Source organism: Nicotiana tabacum, chromosome 20 (assembly GCF_000715075.1).
Source record: "Nicotiana tabacum cultivar K326 chromosome 20, ASM71507v2, whole genome shotgun sequence".
Lineage (NCBI taxonomy): Eukaryota > Viridiplantae > Streptophyta > Magnoliopsida > Solanales > Solanaceae > Nicotiana > Nicotiana tabacum.
This window is the reverse complement of record NC_134099.1, coordinates 79,709,022-79,736,916: the sequence shown is the minus strand read 5'-3', so window position 1 is coordinate 79,736,916 and position 27,895 is coordinate 79,709,022. Positions and strand designations below refer to the sequence as shown.

The window sequence follows — 27,895 nt, the reverse complement described above, 5'->3', positions numbered from 1 at the left end:
AGGAAAAATTCCAATGATAAACAAAAGATAAAGTATTTTTTATGTACAATATCCTAAAGTTCTAATGAAAATAAAAGATATTTTTTTCATTTTTCACTAATTTCCCGAAGAAACACCTCAAACAAATCTTTTTGGATTTTGGAATTAACACCTTAAAGAAAGCTTTTAAAGAAGTACTAAAAGAATTTTTTTTCCATTTCTAGAATTAGTATTCTAAAAAAATTTTATAACGAAATATAAAATGCAACATCTCTTTTTTTTTGGATTTTTACTTGTAACACATTTCCAAATGCAAAATAAGGAATACAGTAACAAAAGACTATACAAACTTAACTAGACAATACAAACTCTAACATCACCTAAGAGACTAAATACTACTATACAGGACTAGAAAATAAAACAAAAATAATTGACTCAAAAACATAAAATGGCTCCTCGAGCAACTCCTGAATGCAGTGATTCTGGGGTATCTGTCATATTCAAACATCGGTAAATAAATCCACACCTGTATGAAAAAACTTTAAATCAACACTATGTGAGACAATAACACTCCCTACTGGACACATGGAAGACATGGTTGAGGCTATTTTTGCAAACTGACTTATTTGGCCAAAAGATGGCTAGAAGTGCAAAATTTGGCTATGACCCCGCAAAGCCAAGAACCTAAGATTTACTAGGAAAACCGGACCCTATGTGGGTTGCCTACTTATCGCGTCCCGAAAGACGAGAATCAGGTATGCGTAGTTCAGGCAGATTGAATACAGGCGAGAATAATAAAAACAACTAACATATAGAAAACACACCTTTTCTCTTCTTCTTTTTTCGAAAAATGATGAAACATATAAAATCTTTTTGGATTTTTTTTTTCCGATGTTTTCTTTTATTTTTGAAAAATGATAAAGAGTGCAAAATCTTTTTGAAGTTTCCATGCTCTTTTTTTCTTAATAAAATGTAACAAAAATATAATTGGGCCCTACTCGCTTCATCCTCACACTTCAACCTCTCTCTTTTTCTTTTCTTTTTTCTTCTTTCTTTTCTCATTGTTTTTTTTCATTTCTTCATTTACCCTCAGTTAACATTGGTCTGCCAAATGACCCTTTTACCCTTGAATAAATGCAACTTATAGCACATAAGATGCATCAGGATGGTCCTTTATTTTTTGGGGTATACCTGTCCTAGACGGACCCAACCCCTGTGTTAAGTCCCCAAAGTCAAATGCACATGATGCAAACAAACGTGCCTACTAGGGATCCGGCATGAGGCTGAGTTATTCTAGGTTCAAAACCTAGGTTTATTGTTCTAGACCTGGCTTACCCGAGCGGACAGCTCGAGCCGGGGGGGGGGGGCAGCGTACCGGGAATACAGAAGCTTCACCGGCTTTGCAACTTGTCCGAACCTCATTCTAAATTTGGAATATGACTCTAACAGAAAAGAAGTCACACGAAGTGCACACTTCTCCATGATTTAGAAGACTCATAGAGAAGGGGGATTTCGCAACAGTTTATATACAGTTCACGGAATATCAAAGCGGTAAAAGCAATCAATTAGCACATTTGGCCCAAATCATGTAACAAAATCAGATAATGGATAAAGCCAACTATAACAATTATTCTAAGCTCGAATTCATGAACCCTGAATCAGAGATTCTGGGTTCTGTCCCCAGCAGAGTCGCCAGAGCTGTCACACCTCCTTTTTTCCCTACATCCCGGAAGGGGTATATCAAGAAGTTTTTCCAATTAAAGGACAATCAAAACATGATTTATTATTAATTTTATTCAGAGTCACCACTTGGGAGATGTATGGTGTCCCAAGTCACCGGTTGAATCCCAAATCGAGGAAAAGCTTGACTCTGTTTAACAGTCCGCGAACAGAAATCCGGGTAAGGAATTCTGTTAACCCAGGAGAAGGTGTTAGGCATTCCAAAGTTTCGTGGTTCTAGCACGGTCGCTCAACTGTTATATTCGGCTTAATTATCTGATTTTAAACAATTATAAACCTATGTGCAAATTTAAACTTTAACCGCTTTTATTCATTTTTAGAGAAAATTGCAACTTTATTAAAATACGTCTCAAACCACGTCACATAAATGCACCCGTGGTCTTTGATATATTTTAACATCGTTGAAATTTGGATTTGGGTCACATAAATGCGCACCCGAGTTTAGGGAAGTAATTTTTAAAATAGCGCGCCTAAAGGAGCTACGCGCTTTCAAGTTTGCGAGAGCCATGAAAAATTCAACTAATGGCACACCCCGATTCTAACTTCAAAAGATTGTACTCAACTAAAGCAAACTACAGATGTTCATAATTATTAATGGCCTAGGTATGCTACTAACGGACCAATTAAACAAAATAAAACACAAGTAACAAGAATATTTCTTTTAGTTGTCTTTTAATTTCTAAATTTCAACCCAAATCTAACTTTTAAATCTCAATCCACATTAGCAAATGCTATTCAGTTGTTTTAAAAAAATCCCAGATTATCCAACTATATCAATTCTTAACATATCTTTTGACACCAGTTGCTCAATTAAACATCATGTTCATAAGATTGAAAGAAGGTAAACCAACTAGTGAATTAAGGCAAGACAAAAAACCATGATGATTTCTAAAAGAACTATTAACATAATACAAACAGTGAAGGAAACATATGAGAACGCATCAACATGAAAAGCATCCTTTTATTGAAATAGCTGAGGCATCAAAGTGCACGCATTAAACAAGAAGCAAGATAAAAGAATGCACCTCAAAGGCTTGAATCTTTAAAGGTTCTTTAACTGGACAACCAACCGGAAACTAGGGCCTCGACCGGATTGAAATTCATCACAGGACTGCAACTGGAACTCGAAGGAAAAAGAGTTCACGGCATGTTGTTTTTTGGAAACAGATGAATCGATGGAGTGGGGTCATTTTTTGCGGCTGATTGAAGAAACAACTGGTGGAGAATTCTTTTGGTCTCTACCCTTTGCTCCAAGATGATAATGGCACTGATTGGATCCCTATAGATCTAGGTCTTAGAGTTTAGGGTCCATGAAGAAGATGAAGACTTTCAGCCTTCCATTTTTGTAAAAAACAAACGCTCCTTAGCTCTTTCTCTAAATCTGTTTTCGTCCCAGCTCCATGGAAAAACGGCGAATTCCAAAAAATGTGTCTAGGGTCTATATTTAGGTATTAGGTGCTATTATATAGGGCTAGGGATTAAGTTAGGGGTATGAGCATAGGAATTATGGGCTAGGAAATTGGGCTAGGTCCAAAATTAGGGCTAAAGATGGGTTACTCAAGCCCAAGCTCTATTCTTTTGTTGTGAACGAGATTAAAAATTCGGGCCCATTTATTAATTATTCCTACTATTCAAATAATTATTAAAATAAAACTAACCATTACAACAAATCTATTTTTGTTATTTTCAAATATCATATTAAAATAAAAATATGATACTACTGTTGTATATATTTTTTTAAGTTTTTTTTTTATAAAATGACTACAAAACTTTAATGAACCTATTTTTGTGATTTTTTTGTTTTTCTTGTAATAAAATAAAGTAAAAGAGTCAAAATTACTTAAAATATCTATATTATGCCTAAATTAAATGTTTACGTGCTAAAATATGAAAAATCTTGGGGAGGGTCAAAAATCACATGTCTACAACTGCCCCTCTTTGACTGGAAACGTACAAAGTTTTCAGACAAAGACTGACTAGACAGGTTTTTGACCCGACCCTTATTTGGAGAGACTAAAACTAAAAGAAAAGGGGAATGTGACCGAGCCCTGGTATCTGGGATGCCTACATATCCTTGGCTATAAAGGAATCAGGCCACGTGTAGTTCAGAAATGAGTGAGATGATGGAGTATGGCGAGGTGGAGATCCGGTCGAGGTGTCGTTCCACCGAGGTTCCGGTCCGTAGTCCTGTTGTTACATCAAAAATCAAAACATGAAAAAGACTAGCTAAGCATATCAACTACGAGTTACAAGATTCCTATCTATAAGTCTTCTGAAGCTTGATCTTAAGTTTTGAATGTTTCTTCATGCAGACTTTAGATTTGAACCTTGACGCTTGCTAGTTGAAGGTGCTAGCTCGTGCTTCTTCAGAGTTTCGGACCAAGACCGGACATGTAGTGCTTGTGACCTCGGCCATGTCTTGAGCAACTCATATCCTTCATCAACTTCTGCATTTGGATTAACTTGTTGCCTTTCTCTCTTTTCCTTTATTGTGACTAACTTCTGTTGATCATCTAGGACTGTTGACTCGCATTCTTAATGCGAGATTCTTTTGTTACTGACCTGAATTGCATTCTAAATTGAATTCCCTTTCTTCCAGGTGGGTGTCTGATTGCTGAACTTGAACCGTCTGTGGGCACTTGATTGCTGAACTTGAACCGTCTTCTCTTGTTACTTGACACTGTTTTCCCTTGCACCTTGAACCATTTTCCCCTGAAACTTGAACTGTCTTCCTTCGAAACTACTTTCCCTTGAAACTCGAGTTGTCTTCTTTCGACACTACTTTCCATAGAAACTTGAGTTGTCTCCCCTTGTTCTCCAGGTGGGCACCTGATTACAACAAAACAGACAAAATAAAGAAATTTTTCTGCCCCAGTTTGCACTAGGAAGACTTGTGAGTTGTTAGCAAAATTGTAAACCACTTGTACTATTGATGCAATGATGAAAGTAAACTAAAGAATAGACTAGGAAAACTATAAACTAAGCTTGACTAAAGTAAAAACTGACCCTATTCTCCAGGCGGGGCTCCCTGACTGCTAACTTGAAATGTGTTCCCTGCTCTCCAGGCGGGCTCCTGACTGCTAACTTGAAATGTATTCCCTGCTCTCCAGGCGGGCTCCTGACTGCTAACTTGAAATGTATTCCCTGCTCTCCAGGCGGGCTCCTGACTTCAACAAAATAGACAAAACAAAGAAAATTTTCTGCCCCGGTTTGGTGGCTGGGCACAGATGTAAGTGTAAAATGGATCACATTACCAAATATCAATAAAAACTTGAAAGCTAAAACTTAAATTGTACTCCCTTGTTCTCCAGGCGGGCTCCTGATTGCTAACTTGAAAGTATTCCCTGCTTTCTAGGCGGGCTCCTGACTTCAACTTGAAATGTATTCCCTGCTCTCCAGGCGGGCTCCTGACTTCAAATAGACAAAACAAAGAACTTGAAAGCTAAAACTTAAATTGTACTCCCTTGTTCTCCAGGCGGGCTCCTGACTGTTGCGCTTGAAAGTATTCCCTGATCTCCAGGCGGGCTCCTGACTTCAACTTGAAATGTATTCCCTTGTTCTCCAGGCAGGCTCCTGACTTCAAAATAAACAAAGCAAAGAATTTGAAAACTAAAACTTAAATTGTACTCCCTTGTTCTCCAGGCGGGCTCCTGACTGCTGCGCTTGAAAGTATTCCCTGCTCTCCAGGCGGGCTCCTGACTTCAACTTGAAATGTATTCTCTGCTCTCTAGGCGAGCTCCTGACTTCAACAAAATAGACAAAAACAAAGAAAATTGTCTGCCCCAGTTTGGTGGCTGGGGATAGATGTGATTGTAAAACTAAATCATATTACCAAGTATTACTAAGGATTTGAAAGCTAGGTCCCATTATTCAGGGGGTCCTGACAACTCTTAACTAAACGACAATTTAAAATCTAAGTTATATCTTCTACAAGTGTGACTTCTGCTAAATCTTTCTATCTAAGAGGATCTTTAAACTACTCCCCATTATCCAGGAGGGTCCTGAAAATCAAAAGTCCAATTTTATCTTAAGAGTGACAACTTTTATAGCTGAATTATACTACCCTACAATAGACTTTACGCTAATTGTTGTTATCTAATCGAAATCTTAAAGCTAAGTCCCATTATCCAGGAGGGTCCTGAAAACTCCTAATTGAATCCTATCTCGAACATGCACACTTCTAAGCCAACTTATATTCCTTTGGGATGCATTTATGCTAGATTATGCTATTTCTGAACATTTAAACTAGGTCCCATTTTCTAGGAGGGTCATGAAAATCAAAAATCAAACCTGTTTGGTGACTGCCTTTCTCCACGGATAGTTTCTCCGAATCCAACGAATTTTCTGCCCCTGTTTCAATCAAAGAAAAATCTTGTTAGTTTAAAATGTGGTGGTTGGTTTGTGGCCTTGACTCTGAGGGCGACTACTCCTTCACTTCCCATGATAACTGATTTCCACTCGAGGACCTTGCTTGCTTATGGACTAACAAATTCCTCTGTCATCCTTATCACAGAAAATATCCCTTCTCCGTTCAGACCCAATTCCCTTTATCTGTTGCATTGCTCATGAACTGACATTTACCAACCTTTGTGTTTCACCAAAAATACCTTTGATACGTCCACATAACACTCTCCATCTGTTGCATCGTGATTCTTGTGTTGATATGAATTCCAAAGCATGTTAATTGCCATCCACTTAGTGCGCATGTTATTCCTTCCTGACTTAAATCACTGGCCTTGGCCTTGAAGTCTATTGTTCCCTCACTTGTCATGATAATTTTGATTTCGGATTGGAATACCTTGCTTGTTACTGGTTAAACACTTTCTTTGTTGATCTCATCACAGAGAATACCTTTGACCTGTTCACCCAACACCCTCTATCTGTTACACTGTTCACGAATTGAAATATACCAAACCTTTGTATTTCTCAGACCCCAAAGCATGTTGATTGTTACCAACTCAGTGTGCTTGTTGTTCTTTCCTGACTTATGACATTGATGTACTGGCCAGATCCTGTTTTGTGCAAATGGAAAGCTGGTGGCTAATTTTGAAGTCATTTTTCACTTATTTTGACCAAACCGACTCAGGAAGAAGAAGTAAGCAAGACAAAAGGAACAGAGTAAAGGACAAAGGAAATAGATGATTCCTAACAAGAAAACTACAAAGTAGAAACCTATCAGATGTGGATACCAACTCTAATGACCATGACATGCACATGTTGATTAAGTGGCCTAATCTGTCAAACAAATCTGATGTCCAACTCTTGTTATTACCCTGAACCATGAAATTGGACTTCAATGCTCCGATTTTACAATCTGATTCACAATCCTTATTCGACTTGCAGTGCCCGAAGGGTTTTCACAATCAAGCCTCTCTCATTTTGTTCTTTCTCTCAACTTACCGTCGCCTTACGGTGCCCGCGAGGGTTTTCACCAATAAGACTCTCTCATTTTTGGATTTCTCTCAGCTCTCGTGTCCCTATGGTGCCCATGAGGGTTTTCACCAATAAGACTCTCTCATTTTCATTATTTTTCTGCTTGGACCAGAGTGTTGCCCCTGCTATGAATTTCCGCACCTTGCTTGACTTGGCATTCCTCGAAAACTGATCGGAAGGTCTTTCTTTGGACCGTAATGTGGGCTTTTGGATAGGGTTAAAAAGAAAGGATATCAAAGGCTCAAAACTATTCATCATAGGTTCAAAATTACAACTTTCGGAACCAGATTCCTTACAACAACCACAATTTATGCCCTAGTTTCTTTGCTTGGGGACTTTTGAATTTTTATTTTGATGGCACCGAACCGTGAGGCTGCCTACGTATCCTTAAAAGGAATCACGCCAAACGTAGTTCATGACATAGGAATTGCTTTGTTTTTGTACCTTTCTCTCTCTCTTTTTTTTCTTCTTTTTCTCTTTCTTTTCTTTTCTTTTATTTTCTTTACTCTTTTTCTCTTTTGTTGTTTTGTTGTTGTTTTTCTTTCTTCTTTTTCCTCTTTTTTCTTCTTTTTTTTTTAATTTTCATCTTTTCTTTTCTCTCTTTTCCTTTACTTATCTTTCGAGCTTGCGTTTCTGATCGTTGCTATTGATTCCAAAAGAGGAATACAAAAGGAAGTAAGTAAGGCTCAAAGGGGGTAACAAAGGATAAAGTGTTTAGATATCAGAACAAAATGCCTTCGTCATTCCATTCTTCAAAGCATGTTGGATGCAAATGGCACAATTAAACAAACCAAAGAAATCACACATAATATCTTTTGACTACATCGGAATTGATAGTCATATCCACACATTTGCCTTCTACATCTGTTAAGTACAAAGCACCATTGGACAACACTCTCACTCTCATTACCATGAACGACTCCTGTCAATTTGGGCAAACTTGCCTTTAGCTTCAATCCGATGCGGCATGATACATTTCAATAAGGTTTCTTTATGTTCTATCTGCCCCAGTTTCACAATTCGGGCTTGGAGTGATTTGAGAATGCCTTTATTATTATTATTATTATTTTCTCAAAGATCCCTATCATCTTCAAAATTGTTTCATTGCTTCATGACTAAACTAACTTTTTAAGACCAGACTGAGAATTACGCGTGCATGTCATGTCACTAGAGTCAACAGGAAAAGGACTATAAAAGGAAAAGAGAACTAAACAACATGACTAAAAATAATAGAAAACAGGAAATTGCATTAGACATATGGTGAAAGGGTTTAGACAACAAAACAAACAAACTAAACTGGGGCTAGAAACCTAGAACAAACCTAGACAACACTAAACAGGCTACTAGACTAAACAAACTAGGCAAAATAAGAGGATAGAAGGGTTTGAGTCACAAGACAATATCTGTATTACAACCCTGAAATAACCCGGACAACAGAAATGACAACAAAATAAACCACCAAAACTCCTCCCTGGCTAACCAAGATAGGAGCGTCTTTCCAATTTCCAAGCTCGGCATCTTAGCCACTGAATTCTGCATCAACATTACTAGGACCTTCACAAACTTCCATCACATTGTTCTTAAAAATTGCTTTTGGGTTCCCTTTGTTGGCTCGTTCTTAAGATCAACCTCTAATAGCACTGAAAACTTTGCAGCGCGTGGGCCTTCGAGGATCTCAGAAGAATTTTCATATTCCTTTTTGAAACAAATCATACTCACCATATGCGTCTCAGGCGATGGGCTTTGGCTGGTGTCCGCTGCATCTGGATTGTGCACGACAATGTCACCTGTATCAATAAGCTTCTGAATTGCTTTCTTCAGATTCCAACACTTCTCTATGTCATGCCCCGGGGCATCTGAGCAATATGCGCACCTTTGAGAAAAATCAAACTTCTTTGGAAGAGGGTTTGGCATTTTTATCTGGATCGGTTTCAATATGTCCAATTGCTTCAACCTTTGAAACAAACTGGCGTATGACACTCCCAATGGGGTGAAAGCCTTTTCTTTTTTTAGAAACCTCTCATTCTTAAATGCTTGATTGGGCCGGAAACCTGATACAGGGGGTTTTTGGCAGGCTCGTAGGGGCGGGTAAGACAATTGGGGAAATGGTGTGGGCCATCGCAGGCCTTGTGGGTGTGGAGCATATGGTGATGCATTTTGGACAGGGTACTAGGAAAGTGATGTACGATTTTGGGAGTTCTGTGGGGAGAAGCAGAATTGGGGAGGATTACAAGCATATCCACGAGGTCGACATTAAGGCTGGAAGCGTTTAGGAAGAGCGACCATTGGACCCTGTCGTCGGCGGGGCTCGCCAATATCTTTTCTATCAATGGGAGGACTATCCCGAGCAATTTGTTCGTTCCATCTGAGCCAAAAATCCCTAAAACTTTTCTTGGGTTTCTTTTCCATTTGAGATAGGGAGGAGTGGTCTGGGACAACACCTGATCTGTATTGAAAGTATCGAATAAAATCTTGAGCCATGCCACCTAATATAGTCCACTTACCAACATCTTGACGATTATGCCATTCCAAAGATGCCCCAGTCAGGCTCTCACTGAAGTACGCCATCAACAAATCATCTTTCTCGCCAACACTTCTCATTTTACTGCAATAATCCCTCAAATGGACTACCGGATCCCCACACCCATCATATAAGTCAAACTTTGGCACTTTAAACCTCGGAGGCAGATGAATGCCGGGGGACATAGACAATTCTTTGTAAGACATGCTACCCTGGTCTCCCGTTCCTTGCTTGTTCATTGAAGATTGTTCTATGCCTTTCAGCCTTCTGGGTATCCCATCTCGCCCTTTTCTTCCTGTGAACTCTTCATTTACAATATGAGACCCATCTCGCGGACCCTGCTTGTATGAGTTGGGAACCTTGTGGGCAACCTCTGAGGGGTAATATTGGGCATCATGAGCTTTTAATGAGTATTCATTGTCGGGGATAGTAGATGTGATAGGAGGGCGATTTTGGGGAGAGGTAATTGGAGGATGAGTGATGGAGCTACTAAGACGGTTGGGAAAGTTGTGATAAGCGGGTAGATCTGGAGAGTATGGAGGATCATCTGGCATTGTGTTTGGAGCTTGGGTAAGGACGACATCTAGGAGGCTAGGTGGTGGCGCGGGTGGTACCTTCCCAGTCATCCAAGCCTGATACATGTTAGCCATGTGTTGTTTTAATATCTTTACCTCTTCAACCAACCCAATGTTCTGTTCAACCAACTGCTTTCGAGCGCCGGTATCAACCAACTCAGTTCCGTTGTCGCCTACCATTGCCTTTTGACCTTATATTGTAGAGAAGAGTAACACTTTAAACCACAAACCAACCAACCTTCTGCTATGAATATAACAAAATGAAGCCATCACGTTAGCGTTAGGGAATTTAACATAAGATAATCTCACTTTATGTGCAATGCACCTAGCCACAGTTATCAGTTCTAAAATGACTTCGAGAGTATAAAGGTCAGTTGGCATCATCCCAATTTGTTCAATTCAACCTCTCTTTTCTTTGTTTTTCTGGTACTTGCTGGCTTGCCTATTTTCCTTAATTTCTTTTCTCTTTTTTTTTCATCACTCTTTCTTTCTCTCATATCTCACATCCCACAATTTCACCTCTTTTTTTCGTTTCCTTTTTTGTCTTTTTTTCTCGTTTTTTCTTTTCTTTTAATAATAAATAAAAAATGATTCGATCAAACCCTATGTGGGTTGCCTACGTATCATGACGCTGTATGAATCAGATCTTTGCGTAGTTCGGGAAGATCGGGAATAAAGTAAACAAACTAACGCTTCCATTTTTCTTTTCTTTTCTTTCTTTTTGTTTCTTTTCTTTTTTAAAACAGGTACTCTATGAGAAATTATCAAGGAAAAACCCTAAAAGAGAAAAACATTTTTTGGTTCTTTTTTTCTTTTGAAGGAAATCTAAGGAATAAACCACAGAAAGACATTTTGAATCCTCATTTGATATCCTGACGCAAGATCTCGAAGCAAGCAATGAAAAAGATAAAACAGAATATTTTTGGATTTCAATTTTGATTGCCTAGAGGAAAAATTCCAATGATAAACAAAAGATAAAGTATTTTTTTTATGTACAATATCCTAAAGTTCTAATGAAAATAAAAGATTTTTTTTCATTTTTCACTAATTTCCCGAAGAAACGCCTCAAAAGAAATTTTTTTTGGAATTTAGAATTAACACCTTAAAGAAAGCTTTTAAAGAAGTACTAAAAGAAATTTTTTCCCATTTCAAGAATTAGTATTCTAAAGAAAATTTATAACGAAATATAAAATGCAACATCTCTTTTTTTTGGATTTTTACTTGTAACACATTTCCAAATGCAAAATAAGGAATACAGTAACAAAAGACTATACAAACTTAACTAGACAATACAAACTCTAACATCACCTAAAAGACTAAATACTACTATACAAGACTAGAAAAATAAAACAAAAATAATTGACTCAAAAACATAAATGGCTCCTCGAGCAGCTCCTGAATGCAGTGATTCTGGGGTATCTGTCATGTTCAAACTTCGGTAAATAAATCCACACCTGTATGAGAAAACTTTAAATCAACACTATGTGAGACAATAACACTCCCTACTGGACACATGGAAGACATGGTTGAGGCTATTTTGCAAACTAACTTATTTGGCCAAAAGGTGGCTAGAAGTGCAAAATTTGGCTATGACCCTGCAAAGCCAAAAACCTAAGATTTACTAGGAAAACCGGACCCTATGTGGGTTGCCTACTTATCGCGTCCCAAAAGACGAGAATCAGGTATGCGTAGTTCGGGCAGATTGAATACAGGCGAGAATAATAAAAAAACAACTAACATATAGAAAACACACCTTTTCTCTTCTTCTTTTTTCGAAAAATGATGAAACATATAAAATCTTTTTGGATTTTTTTCCCGATGTTTTCTTTTATTTTTGAAAAATGATAAAGAGTGCAAAATCTTTTTGAAGTTTCCATGCTCTTTTTTTCTTAATAAAATGTAACAAAAATATAATTGGGCCCTACTCGCTTCATCCTCACACTTCAACCTCTCTCTTTTTCTTTTGTTTTTTCTTATTTCTTTTCTCATTGTTTTTTTTCATTTCTTCATTTACCCTCAGTTATCATTGGTCTGCCAAATGACCCTTTTACCCTTGAATAAATGCAACATATAGCACATAAGATGCATCACGATGGTCCTTTATTTTTTGGGGTATACCTGTCCTAGACGGACCCAACCCCTATGTTAAGTCCCCAAAGTCAAATGCACATGATGCAAACAAACGTGCCTACTAGGGATCCGGTATGAGGCTGAGTTATTCTAGGTTCAAAACCTAGGTTTATTGTTTTAGACCTGGCCTACCCGAGCAGACAGCTCGAGCCGAGGGGCGGCAGCGTACCGGGAATACAGAAGCTTCACCGGCTTTACAACTTGTCCGAACCCCGTTCTAAATTTGGAATATGACTCTAACAGAAAAGAAATCACACGAAGTGCACACTTCTCCATGATTTAGAAGACTCAGAGAGAATGGGGATTTCGCAACAGTTTATATACAATTCACGGAATATCAAAGTGGTAAAAGCAATCAATTAGCACATTAAGCCCAAATCATGTAACAAAATCAAATAATGGATAAAGCCAACTATAACAATTATTCTAAGCTCGAATTCATGAACCCTGAACTAGAGATTCTGGGTTCTGTCCCCAGCAGAGTCGTCAGAGCTGTCACACCTCCTTTTTTCCCTACACCCCGGAAGGGGTATATCAAGAAGTTTTTCCAATTAAAGGACAATCGAAACGGGATTTATTATTAAAAGATTCAGAGTCGCCACTTGGGAGATGTATGGTGTACCAAGTCACCGGTTGAATCCCGAATCGAGGAAAAACTTGACTCTGTTTAACAGTCCGCGAACCAGAAATCCGGGTAAGGAATTCTGTTAACCCAGGAGAAGGTGTTAGGCATTCCCAAGTTCCGTGGTTCTAGCACGGTCGCTCAACTGTTATATTCGGCTTAATTATCTGATTTTAAACAATTATAAACCTATGTGCAAATTTAAACTTTAACCGCTTTTATTCATTTTTAGAGAAAATTGCAACGTTATTAAAACATGTCTCAAACCACGTCACATAAATGCACCCGTGGTCTTTGATATATTTTAACATCGTTGAGATTTGGATTTGGGTCACATAAATGCGCACCCGAGTTTAGGTAAGTAATTTTTAAAATAGCGCGCCTAAACCAGCTATACGCTTTCAAGTTTGCGAAGGCCATGGAAAATTCAACTAATGGCACACCCCGATTCTAACTTCAAAGGATTGTACTCAACTAAAGCAAACTACGGATCTTCATAATTATTAATGGCCTAGGTATGCTACTAACAGACCAATTAAACAAAATAAAACACAAGTAACAAGAATATTTCTTTTTGTTGTCTTTTAATTTATAAATTTCAACCCAAATCTAACTTTTAAATCTCAATCCACATTAACAAATGCTATTCAGTTGTTTTAAAAAAAATCCAGATTATCCAACTATATCAATTCCTAACATATCTTTTGACACCAATTGCTCAATTAAACATCATGTTCATAACATTGAAAGAGGGTAGACCAACTAGTGAATTAAGGCAAGACAAAAAACCATGATGATTTCTAAAAGAACTATTAACATAATACAAACAGTGAAGGAAACGTATGAGAACACATCAACATGAAAAGCATCCTTTTATTGAAATAGCTGAGGCATCAAAGTGCACGCATTAAACAAGAAGCAAGATAAAAGAATTCACCTCAAAGGCCTGAATCTTTAAAGGTTCTTTAACTGGACAACCAACCGGAAACCAGGGCCTCAACCGGATTGAAATTCATCACTCGATTGCAACTGGAATTCGAAGGAAAAAGAGTTCACGACATGTTTTTTGGAAACAGATGAATCGATGGAGTGGGGTCATTTTTTGCGGCTGATTGAAGAAGCAGCTGGTGGAGAATTCTTTTGGTCTCTACCCTTAGCTCCAAGATGAAAACGGCACTGATTGGATCCCTATAGATCTAGATCTTAGAGTTTAGGGTCCATGAAAAAGATGAAGACCTTCAACCTTTCATTTTTGTAAAAAACAAACGCTCTTTAGCTCTTTCTCTAAATCTGTTTTCGCCCCAGCTCCATGGAAAAACGGCGGATCCCAAAAAATGTGTCGGGGGTCAATATTTAGGTATTAGGTGCTATTATATAGGGGTAGGGATTAGGTTAGGGGTGTGAGCCTAGGAATTATGGGCTAGGGAATTGGGCTAGGTCCAAAATTAGGCCTAAAGATGGGTTACTCGAGTCCAAGCTCTATTCTTTTGTTGTGAACGAGATTAAAAATACGGGCCCATTTATTAATTATTCCTACTATTAAAATAATTATTAAAATAAAACTAACCATTAAAACAAATCTATTTTTGGTATTTTCAAATATCATATTAAAATAAAAATACGATACTACTGTTGTATATATATTTTTTAAGATTTTTGTTTTAAAAAAAATGACTACAAAACTTTAATGAACTTATTTTTGTGATTTTTTTGTTTTTCTTGTAATAAAATAAAGTAGAAGAGTCAAAATTACTTAAAATATCTATATTATGCCTAAATTAAATGTTTACGCGCTAAAATATGAAAAATCTTGGGGAGGGTCAAAAATCACATGTCAACAGTTACCAAGATAAATCTTTTCTGATGTGGAAGATCAGACTAAGCTGCAACCACAGAGCATACTTAGATAGTACCTTGGCTCTGATACCAATTGTTGTGGAAGCCAAATGTATATAGTGTGAATGAGTCACAACTACTATACCAAAAATAATGGCAGCCACCAAATAATAAATAAGATAATAAAGCAACAATAAAAAGAACACTAGAATTTACGAGGTTCGGCCAATATTGCCTACTTCCTCGGACACAACCAATATTTTATTCCACTCCAAAAATACAAGTGAAATAATACTAAAAGAGAGAAGATACAAATGCCTTAAGAAGATAAGAAAGCAAATGAGAGGTGTGTTTGCACTAAATATGTGTTTTATGTCTTGTATGAGTAATTCCGAACTATGTAGGCGTTATGGAATGAATTCAAGTGATTTGGATCTTTGAAGTCTGAGTAAAAGCCCAAGACATTAAGCCGAGATCGTGTTCGGAGGTCGTGTACCAAGTCCGGATTTTAAAAGAGGACGAAATAAGTTCACTCTGAGAAAATTACACTGCTGCGCCGCATGGGACGCCGCAAGGCGCGGCGCAGTAGTGTAAAATGCTGCCTGATACGAAACGTTGAGGCTACTGATAAACTCCATTAGCGCGCCGCATGGTGCGACGCATGGTGCTCCGCGACTGTACAAAATTTATAGAGCTAGAGTCCTATTTCGCGCAGGAGAAGGTGTTTTCGTCTTGGCCCGACCCTACTTGGTATATATACATGGAAAAATGTTATTTTGGAGATCGAACAGACTTTTGACAGATCTTAGACCTAGGGACACTCTTTAGATGTGGAGGAAGATAAACCACGCTTGGAGGAGGCTTCTAACTAGTTTTTCTTCTCTTCTCTTCTCTTCTCTTCTTTTAGTTTCATAGTTTATTAGTTCTAGAGTTTTGGGTGCTACATGAACTTTGTAGTTTGAAGCTTAGATAGTTCTTATTATTTTATCATATTGGTTTATTTATTCAATTTTGCGCTTAATTATTTGATTGCTTGATCACCAATTGAATACTATCTACGAATCTAGGATTGAACTCGGGAGAGGGAATTCTAGATTGCATATAAGATTGAGTAGAGCAAGATCTTAACTCTTAGGGAGGGCGGATTGCGGTTAGGATAGGAATATACTTAATCGCCTTGCTTGGTTACTATACAGGAATTATTAATGCGTTCTTGTTAATTCTAATTTCATGGGAATATAGGCATTAGGTTAGCTTGAATAGGCGAGTTTTACTTCGGGAGAAGGCTACGAGCAATATTAACCCTGTCAACCAATAAACCAGATAAATTAATTAGACGATTTATGTGAAAAACTCAACGGGATTGTTAGCTAACCCATAACTCTGAATATTCACCCACATTAAATTCGTCGTTAAGCTTGTCGTTGTTTTTTTTATCTCTTAATTTGTTACTTTAGATTAATTTTAGTAAAATATTCACACTTTAATATTCGCTTGAATAGATTAATTGTTTGGTTTAATTTAGTTGATAGTTAATCACAAGTCCCTGTGGGTACGATATCTATACTTACAATCCTATATTACTTTTCAACCACGTATACTTGCGTGTGCGTTTGGGAGCAACAAGTTTTTGGCGCTGTTGCCGGGGACTTAGAAATTAACTAGACTGCGAGATTAGATTTTTACTCTTTGTCTATTCAAGTTTTTTTTTTAATTTTTATCTTAGGTTAATATTTACTATCTTTGCTAGCATGGCATCTTGGAATGATAATTGGTCGAATATTGGTTATTCTTATTATGTTGATCCTTGTCCATATTGTGGAGGACCTCACTGGTGGAAAAATTATCAGAATGTTCCTGGGAGCGAGTTGTGCGCACAATATCAATTATTTGAGTGGAATATTTGTAATATATGTGGTGGTCAAGATGGCCATTGGGATAGTTGTCCTAATTCTTGTTATCCTTCTCAGAGTTCTTATTATAATGTTTCTAATAATGTTTATGAGTTTAATAGGAGCAATGAAGTGGAAGATATGGAAAGCATGGCTCGTATGATGGATATGATAAGTCAAATAGCCGAGCAACATGATGAAATTCAAAAGGCTATACAAAGAATTAGTGAAGCAATTATGAGAATGATGGCCGAGGCGGAGGAAGTGGCTGAAGAAAGAGAGTTCCCGCCAGAAGTTAATTTTGAAGAAGCAGATATAATGAGCGAATCTTGGCTAGAGGAACAAGCTCAATCGATAAAATCTCATGAGTTTCTCCATGATGGTCTTTCAAATATGACAGAACAACTTATAGAAGGAAGAACTGAGCTCAGGCAAAAGATAGACAAATTTGGCTCAGATATCCATGACATGTAGGCTCAATTGAACAAAAAGGTTGAGGGGTCTGATGCCCTACAACAAATTGTTGTGGATACTGGTCAACTTATGGAGCAAAAAGAGGAATCCCAACTATTCGACCAAATTATTCATGATACCAAGGTTGACGAAGAGTGCAAAATTGAGGATGTCAAAAATAATGCAATTTTGGAGTTGGAGCGTATTGGACCTCATTCTAAATACTTTTCAACATTGTGTTTGGTTGGTGATATGGAAATTGATCCATTCGAGCATATGGAGGAGTCAATAGATGAGGAACAAAGTGTTTATATTCTGAAATTTGTGATACCAAAAAGACAAAACGACATCCCTCACTTAAAAGCCAAGAAGTGCAAGATGTGATATCTATTGCTTGGTTCCTTTATTTTCACACCACCGCCTCATGAACGTGACAGAAAAATTGATGTGAAATTGGGAGCACAATTCATATCATCAAAGTGGAAGCAAAAGTGGTGAAAGTGATGGCGTCGTACCGCGACGTTAAATCAAGTGCTTGTTGGGAGGCAACCCAATTCTATTTTTTCCTTTTTCTTTTATTTATTTTTTAATTTATTGTGTTGATTTTTTTTGTAGTATTAGTTTTTGTTTTGTAGGAGTAGAAGCAGGAGGCAAAGCCAATAGGCATGTGCAAAAGCGAGCAGGTGTTTGAAACTAAGTGTGAGATACCCGCACAAGGAATCATACGTGGGAGAAGTCTGAGTATCCTGTGGGCTATTAATACTTCGGCCTTTGGCCTACTAGGGAGTCTATTTTACCCTCTTGTTATTTTCAGTGTGTATTGAGGACATTGCACAATTTTAAGTGTGGGGTGAGGAGATTGTTTGGGTGATTTTTTGTGCTATTTTAGCTTAATTGTAGTAGGAGTTTTTGTCAAAAAACAAATTGGACTTTTCCCGACGATAGATTTCCATTAACAGTTTTCTTGAGGGATTTAAGTCTAAAGAAAAAGAAAAAAAAGAATTTCTTTGTAGGTAGTATAACAATTTCCCCTTGGTTTTTCTTTGTGCCGCATTTCTTTTCCAAGGGTTTTGTTTGAACCGGGTATAGTTAGTTTTTATTTTTTAGAAATAGGAAGTCTTGTGCTATGTTTTGGATTGAAGCAATCTCTTTTAACCTTGTCATGCCTTGAGAATAGTGAGTACTGTGATTGTGACGCTTAGTCTCAGTTTTTGACTCTTATATAAGTACCTTAAATTGTATGATCTTAACTTTGCTTAACTTCTTTGACTAGAGTGTCTTGATGAGTCCAATCCTGAGTGAGTTATGTTCCATGTGTGTGTAAGGTTTGTGTGTTATTCTGTGCATTGCATTTGATGCCTAGAACTTGCTCTGTGTGTTTGCAAAGCGAAATAGTAGTTTTGTTCAGTCTTGGAAGTGATATAGGCGTTTCTTTGTTGAGCCATATATATATTTTACCTGCCTAATTGTTATGTATCATAGTTAACCCTTTTGAGCCTGTAATCCTGTTTCTTTGGCAACCAAATTACAAGCCTTACCTATTCGTTTGAATTAACCATGTATTTGAACCTTTTCACCTCTCATGAGCACTTGAATTGTTATGAACTTTGTAAAAGTTAAAGTGTAGGTAGTTGGTTTCGCTTTTGAGTGGAACTAATGAAATAAGGAGAAAGGTGCACTATTTTGAAAAAGTAAGAGCCACATGAATTGGAAAAAAAATTAGTTGTATTGTTATGAAAAATAATTCTAGATGGTGGTGGCTAGTGATATACTTGTGCTTAAAGAAGTGGGGAGTTAATCTATGTTGATGTGAAGGTGGAGTTATGGTTTGACATAAGTGTGGGGTTTTCAACGTTAAAGTGTATGTATTAAAGTGCTTAGGGAGGTATAGTCACTCTTATATCTAAATATATCCTACCTGTCCCGCAGCCTACATTACAACCAAATAAAGTCCTACTTGATCCTAAACTGAATGAGCCTGATTAGTAGAGTAATACACTACGGGCAAGCCTATGGTGCATCTTTTGTGGCATATGAAAGTTATTTCTGAGAGTGAGTGAATTCTTTCTATCTTGAGTTCCTAATTGTTCTTAAATTTTAGTGTATGGAACTACTCTTTTTTGTTGTGTGAGAGCACTTGATTCATGAAGGAAAGGTGATGTCATTTACCTCTAGGTTAGAGTTAGTGGGTGAGTTGCGAATAATGCGTGGTACTTGTGAATCAAATCTTGAGGTGAAGATGTTACACTCTTGTGCTTAGTCTATTTTAAATATTCTTGGTGTGATGAGTTAGGAGAATTGCTTAAAAAGGTTGTGTCTATATAAAGTGTAGTTTGATTTGCTTAAGGACGAGCAATGGTTTAAGTGTGAGGTGTTGATGATAGGCTATAATTGTGTATTTTAGTTGCTTATTACACTCTAATTTACTGCACTTTAATTGAGTTTGAGCTTTAATCGCTAGTGTTTTGCACTAAATATGTGTTTTATGTCTTGTAGGAGTGATTCCGATCTATGTAGGCGTTATGGAATGAATTCAAGTGATTTGGAGCTTTGAAGTCTGAGTAAAAGCCCAAGACATTAAGCCGAGATCGTGTTCGGAGGTCGTGTACCAAGTCCGGATGTTAAAAGAGGACGAAATAAGTTCACTCTGAGAAACTTACACTGCCACGCCGCATGGGACGCCGCAAGGTGCGGCGCAGCAGTGTAAAATGCTGCCTGATGCGAAAAGTTGAGGCTGCTGATAAACTCAATTAGCGCACCGCATGGTGCGGCGCATGGTGCGGCGCGACTGTATAAAATTTATAGAGCCAGAGTCCTATTTCGCGCAGGAGAAGGTGTTTTCGTATGGGTCCGACCCTACTTGGTATATATACATGGAAAAACGTTATTTTGGAGATCGAATAGACTTTTGATAGATCTTAGACCTAGGGATACACTTTAGACGTGGAGGAAGATAAACCACGCTTGGAGGAGGCTTCTAACTAGTTTTTCTTCTCTTCTCTCCTTTTAGTTTCATAGTTTATTAGTTCTAGAGTTTTGGGTGCTACATGAACGTTGTAGTTTGAAGCTTAGATTGTTCTTAATATTTTATTATATTGGTTTATTTATTCAATCTTGTGCTTAATTATTTGATTGCTTGATCACCAATTGAATACTATCTACGAATCTAGGATTGAACTCGGGAGAGGGAATTCTAGATTGCATATAAGATTGAGTAGAGCAAGATCTTAACTCTTAGGGAGGGCGGATTTGCGGTTAGGATAGGAATATACTTAATCGCCTTGCTTGGTTACTATACAGGAATTATTAATGCATTCTTGTTAATTCTAATTCCATAGGAATATAGGCATTAGGTTAGCTTGAATAGGCGAGTTTTACTTCGGGAGAAGGCTACGAGCAATATTAACCCTGTCAACCAATAAACCAGATAAATTAATTAGACGATTTAAGTGAAAAACTCAAAGGGATTGTTAGCTAACCCATAACTCTAGAATATTCACCCACATTGAATTCGTCGTTAAGCTTGTCGTTGTTTTCTTTGATCTCTTAATCTGTTACTTTAGATTAATTTTAGTAAAATATTCACACTTTAGGATTCGCTTGAATAGATTAATTGTTTGGTTTAATTTAGTTTATAGTTAATCACAAGTCCCTGTGGGTACGATATCTGGACTTACATTCCTATATTACTTGTCGACCACGTATACTTGCGTGTGCGTTTGGGAGCAACAACTTGCAACTCAAATGTTGACCTCCACACCTGAGGAGGCTTATGAACCATTTGGAGGAATGCCTATCAAATGAAACGCCCTCAACAGAAAAACATTGTTGGCAGACTCAGATTCATGGTAGAAATTGGGGGAGCAGGTCAAAAAGTATCCACGAGAGGTTCAACCGGATAACAACAGTGGTTATTTTCTCTTAGTTACTATGTTGGTGATTTTAGGACAGAGAAGATTGAGAGCATCCATGGAGCCGAAAGAATAAGTTGAGTTAACCAAGTAAAGCGTGTGATGGATCAAATAGAATGTGAAGTCTGCTTGATATATCAAATGTTGCAATTAGAAACCAGGGTACAAGAATGGGGGGAGATTTGTTTAAGAAAGAAAGACTTTTAAAATTTGTGGTCTAAAATGTGTCATCATATTTATGTGGCTATAAAAACATATCATTAAGGGTAAAATGAGAAGTTTAAAATAATATTGTTTCGAAATTTATAACTGTGTCCTCTTTTTAAACATACTAATAAAAAACGAGTGCCACATAAAATGGAATATAGAGAATATCATTTAATTATGACCAGAGACGACATAAGTTCTTTCCTTCTTCTACATAATAAGAACTAGCATTGGTAAGATGAAATAGCTAACTTGGGAGAAGTCACCTTCAACTACTGTTAGAAACCAGATGTTAGATTTGTCAAGAACAAAGTTACCATTAAAGCTGTCGAAAATTGAAATACTAGTGTTACTTGCTAACTCTATCTCATGCCAGGCAATCGAAGGAAGGAGATGAAACAACATCAAGAAATAATTGGGATTGAGGCAGAAAGCTCATTTTCATTGCACTTACAATTTTATTTTTCAGAAATTGTTTCGTCTCAAATAGATAACGATGGACTTATCTTATTTTACTTATGCATAAATGGAATATTAAAATTCTCTAAGACAATAGTTCAGAAGAAATCAAATGATTGACAATTGGGCATAACATGGGATCAAACTGCTGGCAGCTTATCCATTTGGGGTTGTAGTTAAATAAGTTGGCAGGATTTGCAAATACATTTTTACATACTGCAAAAAGATCAGCATAGAGTGGTGGAATACTCTCATCATTCTAATCGGTACTGATTATCTCAACTCTCAAGTACATTTACGAACTATTCGGTGTGAATATGTTGGTTCTTGATAAAAGAAACTAAGGGAAATAACAGGGGAAGATGACAGGAAAATAAAAGGAGTATACTGGAATAGATGTAAAAGGAACTCTAAAGAACTGAAGCTGAAAATTCTATTTTATTTCATTGCATCTAGACTACAATTTATAAGAGAACTACTAAATTAAAAGACTCAAAAATCAGCACAAAAGCTGCTGAAATAACAAACTCCTAGAGATTGGTTCACTCCTAAAAACTAATTCAAAAAGGTTATTTCAAATTCAAATTGAATTACTGCGGTAAATAACTCTTAAGCTGAAACAGCTAAATAATTTTACTGAGAGCAGCTTCTAAAGCATATTTCTAACACTCCTCCTTGCTTGTGAAGCTGCAAATTCTGATTATGCCTTGTAATCTTTAACTGGAAGCAACTTTGTATGTAAATCTGCCAACTGATCTTTGGACTTCCAGTAAATTGAGTTCACTTTTTTATTTTGCTGCATCTCATAATTGTCAATGAAATAAGTTAACTCTTTTTTCGGCTTCATTTGCATCTAGCCTTGAGACTTGTCAACTTTCTTCCAGATTTGCATTTTGCCTTGAGGCTTGTCAACTTTCTTCCGAATTTTATTTTTCTGAAATGTTGACAACTTCTTCTTTTCTCCATTTTCTCTTAGAATGTCGACAACTTCTTCTTGCTTAGCTGGTTCACATATGTCCTCAATTGAAGGATTATCTACACTTTGTAGATTCTTTTGGCTCCATTTTTCATCTTCTGTTGGATCAAAGCATAACTTTGAAGATTCTTTTGGCTCCATTTTCCATTAGTTGTCCAACACTCAATAAATTTGATCAATATCAGTAATATAAAGAACATCTGAAATTTTCTTAGTACATCAATTTGTTGCGATTGCAACAGTTCCTTTTCCTTTAGCAAGAATATAATCATCTTTCCCAATTCTGACTATCTTATTCCCATAGACGTGAACTCTTTGAAAAGATTTTTGTCATATCTCATGTGGTTTGTACAACCACTATCAATCATCCAAAAATCGGATTTCTTGATTGAAAGAAAAGTTGTCACAAACAAGTGATCTTCTTCTTCATTGGCGAATTGGGCATCTGCTTCATGCTTTTGAGATTTGCTTTTGCAAATTAAAGCTTCATGACCAAGTTGGTTGCAAATTTTGCACTTTGCATCTGGCCTCTTCCAACATTTCAATGGTGGATGACTTTTTTTGCCACAGTGTTGACAAGGTGGGGAATTTTTCATCGCGTTATTACCCTTGCTTTGAGTTTTGTGGTTGGCTTCCAAGGCTCCTTCAACCATACCATCTTGCCTCATAAGTCTCCTTTTGATGTTCTAAACGTCAATTCCACACAAGAGGGGGGGTGATTTGTGTGGTACCCAATTTTTCGATCTAGAATAACCTGGTTCTTCTAGGTGTTCTAACTACTACTGTTGCGGAATTAAAAGTACAGAAAATAAAGAACACAGAGATTTTTACGTGGAAAACACCTGGCTCAAAAGGTGAAAAAACCACGACCTACTACTCAGTAGGATTTTCCCAAACATCCACTAAAATCACTGAGCCAAAACAACATTTACAAAACCTCTTTGTAAACCTAAGGATTGTCTATAATCCCTGTGTAGCACACAACCTCAACTGTTACGACACCTTCAAGTTAACCTATAACTTGAACACTCAAAGTATCTATTACAAATGCTTCTATGAAAGCTAAAAAGGTACAACTTTAAACCACCTACTACAATTGAACTAGAATAAGAATAAACACAACGGAACTGGTTCTTCTATCTCGTTCAAGTAGCTTCAGGTGTGCATACTTAAATCTCACATAAATTTCTCGCAAAATTGCCTTGCTCGTTTGCTCTCAATTTAGTTTAACTTCTGCGTATGTGCAACCCCTGTAAAAGAGAACAATCACTATTATTTAATGAGTTAGTAATCTGAGTTTGATTGAGACTCAATTGTCGATCTTCCATCAAAGTTGAGTCCTTGTACAATACAAACTCCAACCCTATCCTTTATCTGGATTGTGTCATCTTCCCATAAGGAGACTTTCTCTCCTCATCCAATATGCAACATTTTCGATCAGTTCAGGAGATATTGTTGCTTGATCACTGAGACTTATCTCCTTTACGTGTATCTCACATGTCTAGGTTGATAAATATTGTGCCTCACATGATGGACCTGATCCATGACTGAGTTCATTTGTCATTCTTCAAAACTTCACCTGAACTTGGGCCAACAAATTCCCCCTTTTTGATGATGACAAACTCTATGCTTTTTCTAATCAAAGAACCTGTAGAAACGCAGCTTCACCATCAACACATTAACTTAGAATTTTAAATTATCATCAAGGACCAAGTTTAATTAGGTTATAAATATCACATTATTCAGAATAAAGAGTAAAGCACAATATCTCTTCCCCCTTTTGGCATCATCGAAAAGTTGCATATATTGTGAATCCCAGATTTTAGTAATTACTCATGGCCACTTGGGCAACTGTAAGTGAAAACATGGATGAAATCATCAATAATCAACAAACATATTCAAACTATTAAGATCAGAATCTTCATAGAACAAGAGAAACAACAGTTGTCATTGATAAGATATATTTCCACCAACAAACCACAAAAAAAAACTTCCAAAACATGAGCAAAAAAACAGAAAAAGTCCCTAATCTGGGTCACTAGGGTACTAGACTGGTTCAAAAGACAACAACTGGACATCCTAAGGCTTGGAGGAACTAGAGGGCTGGGTTTAAAGAAGGTTGAGCATATTCTGAAGCATCCCATCACTCTTCTCCTTTTTTTTTGCTAGCTCAGTTCTAAGGCTATCTCTTTTAGTTTCCAGTTCAGCTACACGAGCCTGAAGCCTAGGAATTTCAGCGTCCTTAGATCCACATTCTTGAACCAAAGCCCTAACCTTGCTATTCACAGGTGTCTTCAGAGATGAACCATGTTCAACTGGGGTGGCATTGACTGGATAGTCACAAGCCAAAAGAGTCTTGACGCCAAAGTGTTTCTTACTTGATGCCATCTCCCATTTCTTTAAAGGCACATTCAGCCTGTCCAGAACAGTAGTCAATATGAACCCATATGGGGTGGCATGAGCCTTGGAGCCATTTATGACCCTGTCCAGTAATTTGATAACAAAGGCATGCCAGTTGATGTGCATTCCTCTCACAAGGCACTCCATAAGAACCAGGTCCATGTAGTTGGCAGTGTGCCTCCTCTCCTGTTTGAGCAGCAGGCATTTGTTAACAAATTTAAACAGGACCTTGTGCTCAGGCCTCATCTCAATTTTTTGCACAAACCTGGCTTCAGACACATCTTCAGCAGTTGCGGCATCACAAAAATTCCTGGTGATTTGAGGAGCAGTAGGGAGAGAATCTAGACATGGCCACATTTGCCTTGTATAATCATCATAGCCCTCACTAGGTATGTCTAGAATCTTACCCAATTTGAGTGCATCAAACTGCACCCTTACTCCTTTCACCAGACTGGTGACTACCCCATTCTTCATTATGGCATTGGCAATAAACTCAATCAATTCTTTCCTAGCCAGCCTCCCATCCATTTCAAGGACCATGTCCTTCCAACCTTGTGCAGCTAGGGCATCCACCAGTCTTCTCATTCTTGGCTCATCCAGGTCTCTCAACAGTCTTCCTTTCAAAAAAAATCTTCTCCCAAAGATGGCAAACCTATCTTGTTCCTTTTCAGATTCCTCTTCTTCTTCTTCTTCTTCTTCTCCACTCTATTCTTCTTCCTCAGTAATTTTTACCTGCTTACCTTTCACTGCAGATCTAGTTCTTTTGGCTAAAGAGGGTTTTACAGATACAGGTTCAGAGGAAGACTTCTTGGAAGAAGTCTTGGCTCTTTTTGGTTTGGGTGTAGGAACTTCCACAGTTGTTCCCCTTTCTTGATGGACCAGTTCTATCTCCTCTTCTTCTTCTTCTGCAACCTCAGAACTCTCCATAACCTTTGCTTTTCCCTTCTCCTTCTTTTTCTTCTTGCTTTCTTCCCGAGCTTTCTGTAACTCAGCTTCACTTTGTTTGACCCTACTTCTAGTGGCTCTTCCCTTAGGTACTGAAGGTACAGTAGGTTTTGGGGATGACATTTTGCTTTTCTTTGTTGGTTTGGAAGTATTTGGAGCCTTTTGTGTGGAATCTTAACGCTTGTTTAGATCATAACTTGCCCCAACCCTCTTCAGAAGATCAGCCAGCATTTCCTCAGCAGATGAACCAGGTTCATCTTGTTGTTTTCTTAGATGCACAAGCCCTTCAGTCGCCTCCCCAGAACCACTTCCCCCTGACTTGTTGCCACCTTCTTCAACACCTCCATAGATAGCCAGAAATTTTTCTTTCCCATTTCCCCTCTCATCACCAATTGCTCTCTCTCTCTCTCTCTCTTTTTGTTTCTTTTTACCTCCACTTCTACTAGATTCACCCCCCTTTACATCTTTGACAGGACCAACAAAGACAAACCTATTTTCTACATTTTGAACCACAGTAGAGAATACTTAACAAGAACTTGCCTCACCAGGGGTTTCTTGAATTTTATTAGTGTCAGAAGACCCATGTTCTTCACCTTCGCTGGCAGAAATAAAAGCTTCAGACTCAGAGCTTGAGTCAGATTCTTGAGTAGGACTTTCCTTCCTCTGGATAGCCTTTAATTTCTCATTTAGAACTTTTCTTAGAGCTCCAGAAGCTACAGTTTTTCTGGCCAACATTTTCTGCCTACGAAACCTAGGTTTTGGGGTTTCACTAGGGGGTATAGATAAGGATGTATTAGAAGGGGATACTGGTGGGGGAGTGCCAGGATTGTCTTGGGGGTTAGTCATGGTGGATTGTTTCTTGAGAAAAATTTGGGAATTTTTGGAGAGAAGAAGGGCGATCAGAACTTGAGAAGAGTTTTGACGGTTATGGACTAATAAAGAAGAGGTGTGGTGTATATTTAAAGATGATTAGAATTAAATGCAGTAACGACAGCTTTTTCATAGGTCAATTAGAAGTCTAATCAAGGTGTAATTCCGGTCTCTTAGTGATTATTAGGCATCGCTAGATTTTAGGCAAAAATCCCGGTTTTTAGAGTTCTAGGGGAACGAAACTGGTTCAATGCTCAACGGATAGAATTTCTGGGAATTTGATAAATGTAGGACTTCTGCTCATGATTGGAAAAATAATCTTTCTAATTGTGCAGAGTATAGAAAACATACCTGAGCTTTTCATATGAACACATACTGATGAACCAGGTTCTTTATATAGAACTCTTTTGAACATACCTCAAATGCCAAAATAGAAGAAACTTTGTAAGAGATCAGTGAGTCACATGTCATAGGAGTATACTAATTAAAGTATGAAACTGAGTAAGAATTGATCTAGATATTTACACAAAGTTAGAACTCCTAACCAATTTTTTTTTATTTTGTGCAGTCTGAACTGGACCTATTAGGTGATCTTAATCACCCCTAATTCCAACATGTTCCTCTCAAAGTTTTCTCTACTCAGTGCTTTAGTGAAAATGTCAGCTATTTGTTTATCAATACCACAGAATTCTATTGAAATCAATCCTTTCTCATAGTTATCTCTTAAGAAGTGGTGTCTAACATCTATGTGCTTAGTCCTCTTATGATGAACAGGGTTCTTTGTCATACTTATAGCACTAGTGTTATCACAGAATATTTGAATACATCCTACTTCAATTCCAAAATCTACCAGCTTTTGTTTGATCCATAGCAATTGAGCATAACAAGAAGTAGCAGCAACATACTCAGCTTCAACAGTAGATAGGGCCACAGAATTTTGCTTTTT

At 37.5% G+C, this 27,895-nt stretch overlaps 2 long non-coding RNA genes across 2 annotated transcripts; both read right to left on the bottom strand.

Annotated features, from left to right (window-relative positions):
• Positions 1-237: 237 nt before the first annotated feature.
• Positions 238-3,410, bottom strand: LOC107789000 (uncharacterized). The gene is made up of 2 exons (XR_001648745.2): positions 2,745-3,410; positions 238-505 (listed from the first exon to the last, which is right to left on the bottom strand). It is a non-coding gene; the product is annotated as an uncharacterized LOC107789000 (long non-coding RNA).
• Positions 3,411-11,403: 7,993 nt separating this feature from the next.
• Positions 11,404-14,506, bottom strand: LOC107764648 (uncharacterized). Its single transcript, XR_001643266.2, has 2 exons — positions 13,938-14,506; positions 11,404-11,702 (listed from the first exon to the last, which is right to left on the bottom strand). It is a non-coding gene; the product is annotated as an uncharacterized LOC107764648 (long non-coding RNA).
• Between the last annotated feature and the right edge of the window lie 13,389 nt (positions 14,507-27,895).